Below are 12220 nucleotides of genomic sequence, written 5' to 3'. Positions count from 1 at the left end.
ACATTATGTTATTGTCTTGTATTTATGTTCCTCTTTTATTCTCAATGATTTGTTTATTTTTCCCAACAACTGGTATCAGAGCTTCTGGTTCATTTCGGAGATATGAGTTCTTAGTATGCTGTTTGGTTGTACTGAGCTAGAGAAAATTCATGAGGATTTTTTTTATTTGTGGAAAGCTTAAGTCAAATATGTATTGATACATATGCATTTTCTAGAATTTCTCCCCCTTCTCCAAAAGCATAGTGTTGATGCTCTGTTCTGTATTATTGTCTGATGTTTGGCTAAAACATATAATAGCAGCAAAAGGTATTTATTGTGTGAATCTTGCAAATATAAAAGAACAAAACAGGTACAAGCAAGATGTTATATGGAATGTCATGACATCAACTCATGACATCGCGCCTGCAGAACTGGAAGAAAGATTCAGTTTGTTAATAGATACAGAATATTCGTAGAATATTTTGTAATCCAATATGGCGCATAATTAAAGGTCAAAAGAATATTGAAGAATCAAATTAGAAGATTGAAGATTCAGGAAGAATCAGATCAAAAGATTGAAGATTCAACAGTTTCTAATTTAGGAGATAAATTAGGAAACTCGTGATTAAAAGACCTTAATTGTAGTAGAAGATTTCTGCAGATTTGTAACAGCAAGGAGTGTTGCGATTTGTAAGCCCAAGTCCAATTGGGAATAGGTTATAAATAGAAACGCTTGTAACCTAGTTTGATATAGAAAACCTTGTTTAGAAAAGATGTAGTCATTAGGGTTTCTAGAGGTAGACCACCCAGGTTGTGGGATGGCTACCATGTCCTTCTCGAAACGTGTAGGTAAGAGAAGTGATTGTTCTCACTCGAAAACTGTAGGTAAGAGTTGAGTATTGTGTTCTTGATTGAAGTTGTGAAGCAAAATCAATTTATTGTTCATTGTTAATTGTGTAAATAGCTGTTGCAGGGTTGTAACAATTAGGTATCACTAGGGAGTGAGCAGAGGTTCTCTTGTCTTGGATGGATGTCTGAGATAAAGGTTGCATTGGGAAGTGACTAGGTAAACCAGAGGTTGTTTATCAGTAAACCAGAGGTTGTTTACATAAAATAGTACTACTGATAGTGAAATCTTCTTCCTGGCTTGGTAGCCCCCTGAGTAGGTAGTTAGACCGAACTGGGTTAACAATTAACTGTGTTTTTTATCTTCTGCATTGTGTTGTTTGTTCAGTCGTGAATGTTATGACATCAAGTATAACATCAGGATCAAAAGTGTTAGCTGATCCTTACAGAACCATGTGAAATCTATAATTTGGTTATGTTGACTGAACATATATGATCTCAGTTCTCATTGACTCCTCAGGAGTAATTAAAAAATTGGGGGATCTTTCTGTTCTGCCTCTGCTACATTAATAACAGATCAGATGTCTTGACATCATGAATGACATCCTGAGTCTGTCATACCAGAATTTTCAATTGGTATCAGAGCAGGCATCCTGTTTGTTTCTGGATGAGATCCATGAGGGATACATTCTGGTTGTGGTAAAGGTAGAAGATTGTTTGAACAAGGAATGTTCATATTGTATAGTCCCTTGAAGTGGAGGATGGACCTATATGTTGAGGATTAAACCAACCTGACCTAGAGCTGTCATGCTGGAACAAGGAGTGCTAAATCCAAAGACTTTTTACGGGAGTAAAGAATTTGAATTTTAGAACTAATTTGACCGGTATCTATGGACAGAGAAGAATCGCATCAAAACCTTCATGATGGAGTGAAGATATTGATAAGGTAACCTCTGTATTTATGTGAGTTTATCAGGTTAATATATTGGTTAGGTCTAGTCTGTTGCTTGGTACAAAAGCAAGCATTGTGCATGGTTGAGTAGCAATCAATCCGTAGGTGTCATGCTTACAACTAACACTTGGAGTAAGCATTGTGTGAATTATGTTGAGGTATGACTATTTTCCGCTGCATAGTCTCTGTGAAACCCTAGGGTTATTTATATTCAACAAAATGTATGGCAGATATTGACAGCTATAATTAAAGTGTCAAAGATACTTGAGTAATCTCTCAAGTCCACTCATAATGACATGTTTTATTAGAGCTGATGAATGTCAACTGATCATGATATTCATAATCATCTGCAAGTGTGAACCTTGAAAATTTCAAGGCTGAAGTGTTCCTAGAAGGAGGATTAAATGTGCTACTGGATGTTAGGACATTAAGAGCTGGTATGCAGCTACCAGCTGAAGAACAGATGTTCTGGTGCTAAACTAATGTAGTGTGAGAACATTGGTTTGGAACCTACTCCTAGTCTGGAAGAGGAGACATTTGGATATAAGTTGATCAGGACACGATTAACATGTGCTTCTACACAAATTCTGTTAGAAGTAAAAGCTCAGTGCCACCAGAAAACTCATGAAGGTATTCCTTTCCGATCCTTTATGATTTACTTAAGAAGAGCTTATATATGGCATTTTCCTCTGATCAATGGAACCAGATATGTGTATTCATAACCATAGAGCAGTTGTTGGAGCTGAATACCGTGTCTCAACCACAGTGAAATATGGTCAAGAATGTGTACTACCCTAGTTGTTATCCAGAAAAGGTAGTGTTGTTTGGAATCAAGGAAGTCAGATGAATCTGACTAATCTAGTGTCATGCTATAACTAAGTCTGCTCTAGAAACCTAAATGAGGGAATCTCCTATAGAGGTACAAACTATGGCATCCATCATCTCAAAATCAGAATGAAAGTCTGAAGAAAAGCTTATTGAGATGCTGGTTATTATATTCCTTGATATGTCTGGATATTGCTGATAATTGGATTATTCTGTTCTCACCCCGAGTGTTGTCAATTTGACATTAAAGATGTTAACCAAGAACCATGAAGGATGATGTCATATTTGATATCTCAACATCATCTCAAGATCTTCAGTTTCTTTATAGTGTATTTGCCAAGAGGGGAAAGTATAAATTTGAAGAGGTATCAGTCAGAATGACATAGTGTGAGTAGAAAATTCTAATTGAAAAACTGGTAAGTACTTTGATGGGAGACTTGGTACTTATTAGGTATAAAACCTGGATGCAAGATTGAGAAGAGGAAATCACTTAGGATGAACTAGTGTGAGTAGCAAATATTACTGAGTAACTAATGAGTACTTTGACGGGAGACTTAGTACCTATTAGATGAGAAGTCCTTCTAGTTATGTGTTCACTATTATCTTCACATATTAAGGAAGTGTGGCAAGAGAATCTGGTGAAGCATACTGACTCTGTTAAATATCTTGATGGGAGCTGGATATTTGCAATGTCTGTATGAAAAGACTCAGACGTGTATGCTGAAGATTGATTTATGGTTATACAATCATAGTTTCTTCTACTTCAAGTTGCAGAGTGTGACAATCTGAATCTTGTGTAGCAAGTAAGCTGAGGTTTCTAAACTTGGAATCTGTGGAAAATTCCAAATGAAGGGAACTTCAAGGACGAACATCAAAGATGTCCTAAATTTGTATAACTCAGGGGGAGTAAGAGAGTATGAAGATCAGCAAAGACAATGTTATTCTGCTTCTATCCAAATGTAAAGTCTTTCAAAGACTAAATCTTGAAGCCAGAAGAACAAAGTCACACAAGATGTCAGAACATAACTCAAGTTATGTTTATTCTTAAAGACCAACAAAGAATGTTCTTTGCATTATCATCTGAAGACATGGATTGATGGTGTGTATCACTTGTTCTGACCTAGTGCATGATCCAACCTATGCACAAGTCCATCTGGTGCAGTTCCTCTTCAAATAACATCTGTTGATTGAGACTTTGGTTAAAGTCCAGGTATGTTGTTTAAATTTCTTAGGTTTATAGAGTCTTTCCGTTTTTTTGAGTCCCTCATGTTCTTCTTTCGAATATGAGAAAAGTATAGAGTCTAGTTTATGGTTGTCAGGATGTGACAATCATAGGGTTTAAGGGTAGTGTTCAGACATTGTTAAGTCTGAGTTCATTCTTTACAATTGTTTGGTAAAGAATAAGAGTCTTGTTTTGTGTCGTGAACACAAATTGTTTCTTGTTTTCCAAGTCATTCTATAGAGAAGTGTTATCTCTATGGATAGTCAGAGTCTGTTTAAGTTTGGGTGTCAGACGAACTTATGTCTTAGGTGATGTCTACATCACAATGTGCTTTTCCTGGTATAAGGTCTAGGAATATGCATGAGAAGTTTGAAAAAGCGACATTATTGTCTAAAGTGGAAGTTCATGCATAATGTGGATTAGAATGGGCAGGTTCTGATCTGGATGTTAGTAATTAGTTCTTGCAATACATAATTACTTTCATGATGAAGACTTCACTTCGTGAAAATGACTATAAAGACAAAAGTTCTATGATCTGATCAACACAGCTAAGGATATAGAAGAATCCTTCCCGTTCAAGGAGCATGTTAATCAATGTGTGAGATTAAGAAACACCATATCAAGAAGGATTTAAAATTTTCTTAGGCAGACCATGATCTGATCCAAACATGGTAAGGTTATGCTCAACAAAGTTCAAGAAGTGGCAGTTCTTTATGTTGAGATTGTGGCAACCTCTCTGTGCGTGCTTCTAGCGTCAAAAGGTCATCAGTTGATCATTTCTGGAGGAGATAAGTTAGTAGACAAGGGTCTGTTGCAAAAAGAGACGGGCCTTGTGGAATATACTGGTAGTACAAATGTCAGACACAATGTTATAACATCGTATTTCTGGTGTGAGTATTTAATGTAAAGGAGCATTTTTGCAATAGTGAGTGTATTCAGCAAGATAGTTGAACAAAGGGTGAGGCTCTTGAAGATATGAAGATGCGTCTTATATTTTCCATTCATCATTTCAAGTTTATTCCTTGAAGAAGCTCAGTCTATCTCTGATAGGGGGAATGACTTCTTATGTCAAGAAAAGTATCTTGGTCAAGAATACTTTTACATCATGAAGAAAATGTGACATTATAGTCAGTTATTTGTGAATGGTTGAATCTAACCATGTGCAGCTAAAATCCACAATTCCTTTTCTACACTAATGAAGGAGCTGTATGTCTAACAGTCTCAAGGTGTTCAGAACAACAGAAGTCTATGTCTATGACTAGTGACTCAGAAGAGTAAGTTGGGAGTCTGTTACTTGGTCCAAAAGATGCCCTGTCTTAATCTTTTGCAGAATCTTGAGCTATGTGCTTAAAGGGAATAAAAGTGACAATGTCTGACAGGATGTCATGACATGTTTAAAGATATTGAATCGTCTAAGTCAAACAAGGAAATCTGTCTTGAAGTTTATCTACGCATCAGTGGTCGGTGTAAAGTACAATCAATGACTATGCATGCACTGGTATTCGAAGATAACTCCTATCAAAAAAACAGCCAAAAACTGCTTTGGAAAGAGTAATTGCTTTTGGAACTGTTTCCTAATTAAGCGTTTGACCGTTGAACAAGACCAAAGACCATCGTTATTTCCTATAATCTCCAATGACTATATAATGGCGTCTCCAAAAATTACAGAAATCAAACTCTCTCAAGATGTCGTTCATGTGAGTTCTTATGAGTCGTGTATGGGTTTGGTATTGTGATGGGTTACTTTACCAAAACCACTTCAGAAAAAGAAAAACATGGGCTGGGGATGTTGATGGTCTCTACCATGGGTTTTTCTGCAATAACAACAAAGATGTTCCATCATATACAACCTTTAGTATAGGAACTATTTTTGTTATGATTTGTGATCTGAGTTATGAACACAATTGTGATTTGTGTTTAGAGTTACGAGGAATAATGGCAAGAATACATTCTTGGTCTCTATTAAAACTCGAGCTAGGAGTGGATTTCTAGTTGCTGATAACGACTGTCTCCCAGATTTAAATGTTCCCATTCCATTGCAGATTATGACATCCGATCTATATTTGTCATATTATGGCTAAAAAGGGGGAGAGATACTGATGCTGATTTTGCTACTGTCAAAAGAAGCAAACGTATCCTGTTTTCTAGAAAGTTGGAGTTCCTGCTGATTGTTATAAATGCATAAGTTTTAGCCAAAATAAGCCAAAGGGGGAGATTGTTGATGCTCTGTTCTGTATTATTGTCTGATGTTTGGCTAAAACATATAATAGCAGCAAAAGGTATTTATTGTGTGAATCTTGCAAATATAAAAGAACAAAATAGGTACAAGCAATATGTTATATGGAATATCATGACATCAACTCATGAAATCGCGCCTGCAGAACTGGAAGAAAGATTCAACTTGTTAACAGATACAGAATATTCGTTGAATATTTTGTAATCCAATATGGCGCATAATTAAAGGTCAAAAGAGTAATGAAGAATCAGATCAGAAGATTGAAGATTCAGGAAGAATCAGATTAGAAGATTGAAGATTCTATAGTTTCTAATTTAGGAGATAAATTTGGAAACTCATGATTAAAAGACCTTAATTGTAGCAGAAGATTTCTGCAGATTTGTAACAGCAAGGAGTGCTGCGATTTGTAAGCCCAAGTCCAATTGGGAATATGTTATAAATAGAAACGCTTGTAACCTAGTTTGATATAGAAAACATTGTTTAGAAAAGATGTAGTCATTAGGGTTTCTATAGGTAGACCACCCAGGTTGTGGGATGGCTACCACGTCCTTCTCGAAACATGTAGGTAAGAGAAGTGATTGTTCTCACTCGAAACTATAGGTAAGAGTTGAGTATTATGTTCTTGATTGAAGCTGTGAAGCAAGATCATGTTATTGTTCATTGTTAATTGTGTAAATAGCTGTTGCAGGGTTGTAACAGTTAGGTATCACTAGGGAGTGAGCAGAGGTTCTCTTGTCTTGGATGGATGTCTGAGATAAATGTTGCATTGGGTAGTGACTAGGTAAACCAGAGGTTGTTTATCTGTAAACCAGAGGTTGTTTACATAAAATAGTACTACTGATAGTGAAATATTCTTCCTGGCTTGGTAGCCCCCAAAGTAGGTAGTTAGACCGAACTGGGTTAACAATTAACTGTGTTATTTATCTTTTGTATTGTGTTGTTTGTTCATTTGTGAATGTTACGACATCAAGTATAACATCAGGATCAAAAGTGTTAGCTGATCCTTACAGAACCATGTGAAATCTATAATCTGGTTATGTTGACTGAACATATATGATCCCAGTTCTCATTGACTCCTCAGGAGTAATTAAAAAATTGGGGGATCTTTCTGTTCTGCCTCTGCTACATTAATAACAAATCAGATGTCTTGACATCGTGAATGACATCCTGAGTCTGTCATACCAGAATTTTCACATAGTCTATCATATGCAATCTCTGAAATTTCGTTCCCTTCTCCAAAAACATGGTCTATCATATGCAATTTTTATAAATTCTTTCCTTTATCAATAAACGTTGTCTATCATAAGCAATTTCCGGAATTTCTTTCCCATCTCCAAAAACGTGGTCTATCATATGCAATTTTCGGAATTTCTTTCTCTTCTTCAAAAATATATGGTCTATAATACGCAATTTCTCGAATTTCTTTCCCTTCTCCAAAAACCTAGTCTATCATATGTAATTTTCGGAACTTCTTTCCCTTCTCCAAACACGTGGTATATCATATGCAATTGTCGGAGTTTCTTCCCCTTCTCTAAAAACATGGTCTATCATATGCAATTTCTAGAATATCATTCCCTTCTCAAAAAACATGGTCTATCATATGCAATTTCCGAATTTTCATTCCTTTCTCCAAAAACGTGGTTTATAATATGCAATTTCCAGAGTTTCTTTCTCTTATTCCAAAATATGTGGTTAATCATATGCAATTTCTCGAATTTCTTTTCCTTCTCCCAAAAACTGGTCTATCATATGCAATTTTTAGAATTACTTTCCCTTCTCCAAAAACGTGGTCTATCATATGCAATTTTTGGAATTTCTTTCCATTCTCCAAAAACATGATATGCAATTTATAGATTTTCACTTCCTTCTAAAAAAACATGGTCTATCATATGCAATTTCCGGATTTTCATTCCTTTCTCCAAAAACTTGGTCAATAATATTTAATTTTCGAAATTTTTTCCTTCTCCAAAAACATGGTCTATCATATGCAATTATTTGGAATTTCGTTCCTTTATCCAAAAAAATGGTCTATCATAATCAATTATTGGAACTTATTTCCTTTCTCTAAAAACATTGTCTATCATATGCAATTTACCGAATTTTTTCCATTTTCCCAAAACATGGTCTATCATATGCAATTTATAGAATTTCTTTCCCTTCTTCAAAAATATGGTCTATCGTATGCCATTTTTCGAATTTCTTTTCCTTCTCCAAAAACCTAGTCTATCTTATGCAATTTTCTGAATTTTCTTAATTTCTTTTCCTTCTCCAAAAATGTTGTCTATGATATGCAATTTTTGGAATTTCTTTCTCTTATCCAAAAACATGGTCTATCATATGCAATTTCGCAAATTTCTTTTCCTTTACCAAAAACATGGTCTATCATATGCATTTTCCAGAAATTATTTCCTTTATCCAAAAATGTGGTCTATAATATGCAATTTCCAGAATTTCTTTCCTTTCTCCATAAACATGGTTTGTCATATGCAAATTTCTGAAATTCTATCCCATTTCCAACAACATGATCTATCATATGCATTTTTCGGAATTTCTTTCCCTTCTCCAAAAACATGGTCTATCATGTACAATTTCCAGAAATTCTTTCCTTTATCCAAAAACGTGGTCTATCATATGCAATTTCCGGAATTTCTTTCCCTTCTCCAAAAACATGGTCTATCATATGCAATTTATGGAATTTCTATCCCTTTTTCAAAAATACATAGTCTATCATTTGCAATTTCTAGAATTTATTTCCCTTCTCCAAAAACATGGTCTATTGTAACACCCTTCTAAACCCCACGGAAATTTATAAAATAATTTTCAGAGTAAAACATGAAAACAAGGGTGCCACAATTCAATTTAAAACAAATCATCATAAATTCATTGTCATGCTTTCACTAAGGAACAATCTGTCATAATACATAAACATCTCATGTTTACACAGCGGAAAATCATCATACGGATAAGCATAACATCATCTATGCAATATCCCACATAATTTAATACAATAACAACACGATAGAGTATCATCATAAACTCTAAACTAGCGTTTCCCCCAGTGTTACAATATCAGAGCATGACACCTGACGCTACACTAAACACTGACTTATGAGCTAATCCTCACCAAGTCGGAAGCAGCTATCCTCAATCTGAAAATGTCAACAGTAAGGGTGAGTCTCATCACAGTTAACAAATGTTATTGCATCTTAAATAACAACACATCATAGTTATATCATTCACCCAATTTCATCATATTCAGATTATCAGGAACATCCATCATTTACACAAACGTCAACAAAACACATCTTTCAAACAGACAATCATACTCAACATTAATTCAACAAAACACACAACCAACACATCATCGATATTTTAACACTGGAATACTTCCAATCATGTTATAAAAGTATGCATATGTATGAACTGACACTATGCATGTGGTACCAACCTCATCAAATGGGAATAACCCATGACCGATCCAACATCATCAAGATACGGCCCTGCCAGCACAGATTCCACACAATGGGAATCATGCCCTTCACTGATCCAACACACCCTTATGGATACAGTATCATCAATGAACATGAATGAATGCAACATATACAACATACTATACCATCGTCAAGTCTAATGAGTAACATCATCAAATACCCATTTCCTCATCATCAACATCATCATCATCAAAGTATGTCTATATACATTAGCATCATTCAAATATAATCAATCATCATCATTAACGAACATACAAGTGTCCACATCAATCATCATCATCAAAAATAAGGACACACATGTATTCACATCATTTCAAAGCAAATCAGTCATCATCATACGACTCTAAACAAATCATCACATCATAATGTTTTTCAAAACAACATCTCATATTATCACATTTCCTCATATATGTCAACAATACATCATCCAATTAAACAAATCGTCACATGATTAATATTTCAACATATCATGTATTTAACACATCTCATCACATATATGTACAATACATCATACACCAAGAAATAAAATCATATTTAAAAATAATTGGATTCACACCTCATTTCATCATTTAAAACATAGGCTATCTCATAAGATTCATCGTGCTCGAAACGGCACTAAAAACAGACCTATGGTTCGAAAGTTACACATCATTTAACTTTCCCAAGAAAACAACTAACGCTACAGCACGCGGCGCAACCAAAGTTCGCGGCGCGACCTGAACCACAAAAACATGTTCGCGGCGCCAACCTATGCACGCGGCGCGGAACGAGAAAAAGTTACGCCTTCGCGGCGCCAACACGGGGACGCGGCGCGAACTGGCGATTTCGCAGACTATCGGGTCTGCGTCAGATCCTGCGATCTGACTCAATCTGAGTCCAAAACTGTCTCTAAACGTCATATATAGGCAGTTAATCATCAATTGCATCGTTATTCATCATCACACATCAAAACAACACATAATCAACCAATAATCCATGCAATTTTCATCAATTCATAACCTCCCTAAACCTAACATATGATCCAATTGACTCAACAACATCCCTAATCAATATTATTATCTAAAAACACGATAATAGATGATAACCAGAGAGTCCCCCCTTACCTTAGCCAAGAGTTCTTGATCTTTGGTCCTCTTCCTCTTTGGTTCCTCTTTACGTTCCTCATCCCTTCTCTTCCACTTCTCATTTTTCACGTTCTGACTCTTTTCCTCATTTCCCAATTTTCCTTATTTTATGAAACATAACATTTTAATTAGTAAAGGCTTTACTAACATAGTACCCCCTCTTTACTAACACCACACTTGGCCCAATAGCCTATCTCATATTTCTTTCCAAATAATTCCACAAAATACTGAATAATTCCAAATAATAATTTAATTTCCAATTAAATTAAATTTAGAAAATATGGGGTGTTACAACTCTCCCCCACTAAAAGAGTTTTCGTCCTCGAAAACATACCTCAAGTAACCAGCTCGTATAAGAGTCCTTCACCCGACTCTCCAGCTCCCAATTAACAGTACCATCAGTCAATCCTCAAAATCCATCCAACATAACCAACAGGAAACATGTTTCATACATTCCAATCCCAGTTCTTACGTCACATTTGACCATCCAAGGTGTACCACTCATAATATCTCCAAAAGGTTAACTACAATAGAACATTGAGGTACAACCTATACCATACGCTCAACAACTGAGTAATACAATTACACAATCCATAGTATGATCACACTTGATCAACAATGCAGTAATGAATTCCATCTACCAACATACCAACCTTAGACACACTCTTCCATCTGAGCGATAAAATAATACTTACATTTTTCACCAGCTGCTTCCTTCAAGGAACTCAACTGTAATATTCATATATCATCGGATTTCAACTTTCTGACTCCTCTTAAGTCACACCAGCAATTATCCAACACGTTACATTCCGCTTTTCCGCATTACTCTGATTACTCATCACAATCATCTATACCAAATAGATTTTCTGAGTTTTACCCGATTCCGACTCTCTTTACTCATTCGTTTCAAGAATCATTCTTCATCATTCATGGTACTAATCTACCATTTAGCAATCCTTACTCGCATCCAACGAACCAATTCCTGATTTACTTCCTCTATTAAACATTCCAACCATCGGAATGAGTGTACACAAGTAGTTATAATCACACTCATCGGCCTGGATATACCATTGCTTACATAATAGCTCAAACTGAATCTCACTCTTCTTTAAGAATTAAATCAACTTCGTCCTTCATAGAGTATAATTCCTCATTATATCTGGAATCCACAATATCACCTTAACAACGAAACAAAATTATTATAACATCATATAGTATCAACTCGTCATCTTAACTTTGCCAAATGCATACCCGTTAACTACGTACAACCATAATAACATGTTCGTCATCTCGAAAATTATTCAAAAGAGTTATAATTTTTCGACACGACATCCTTACATCCACTGGATTCTAAATCCAACATATAGATCAACACATATGTTCTATGTAGGCTTCTGACATATTAATTCCTTTACTGCCCGCGAGTAGTACTCATAACACTACTCCACATCACACTTTCGCTGCGCGACTCTGATTACCCGTCTTAAGTCATCATCCACCATGTCGCACTCTTTCATATTCACTTCTTCATAAGTTCACATAACA

Source organism: Vicia villosa, unplaced genomic scaffold (assembly GCF_029867415.1).
Source record: "Vicia villosa cultivar HV-30 ecotype Madison, WI unplaced genomic scaffold, Vvil1.0 ctg.003335F_1_1, whole genome shotgun sequence".
In the NCBI taxonomy this organism is placed as follows: domain Eukaryota; kingdom Viridiplantae; phylum Streptophyta; class Magnoliopsida; order Fabales; family Fabaceae; genus Vicia; species Vicia villosa.
Note: the sequence above shows the minus strand (reverse complement) of the source record.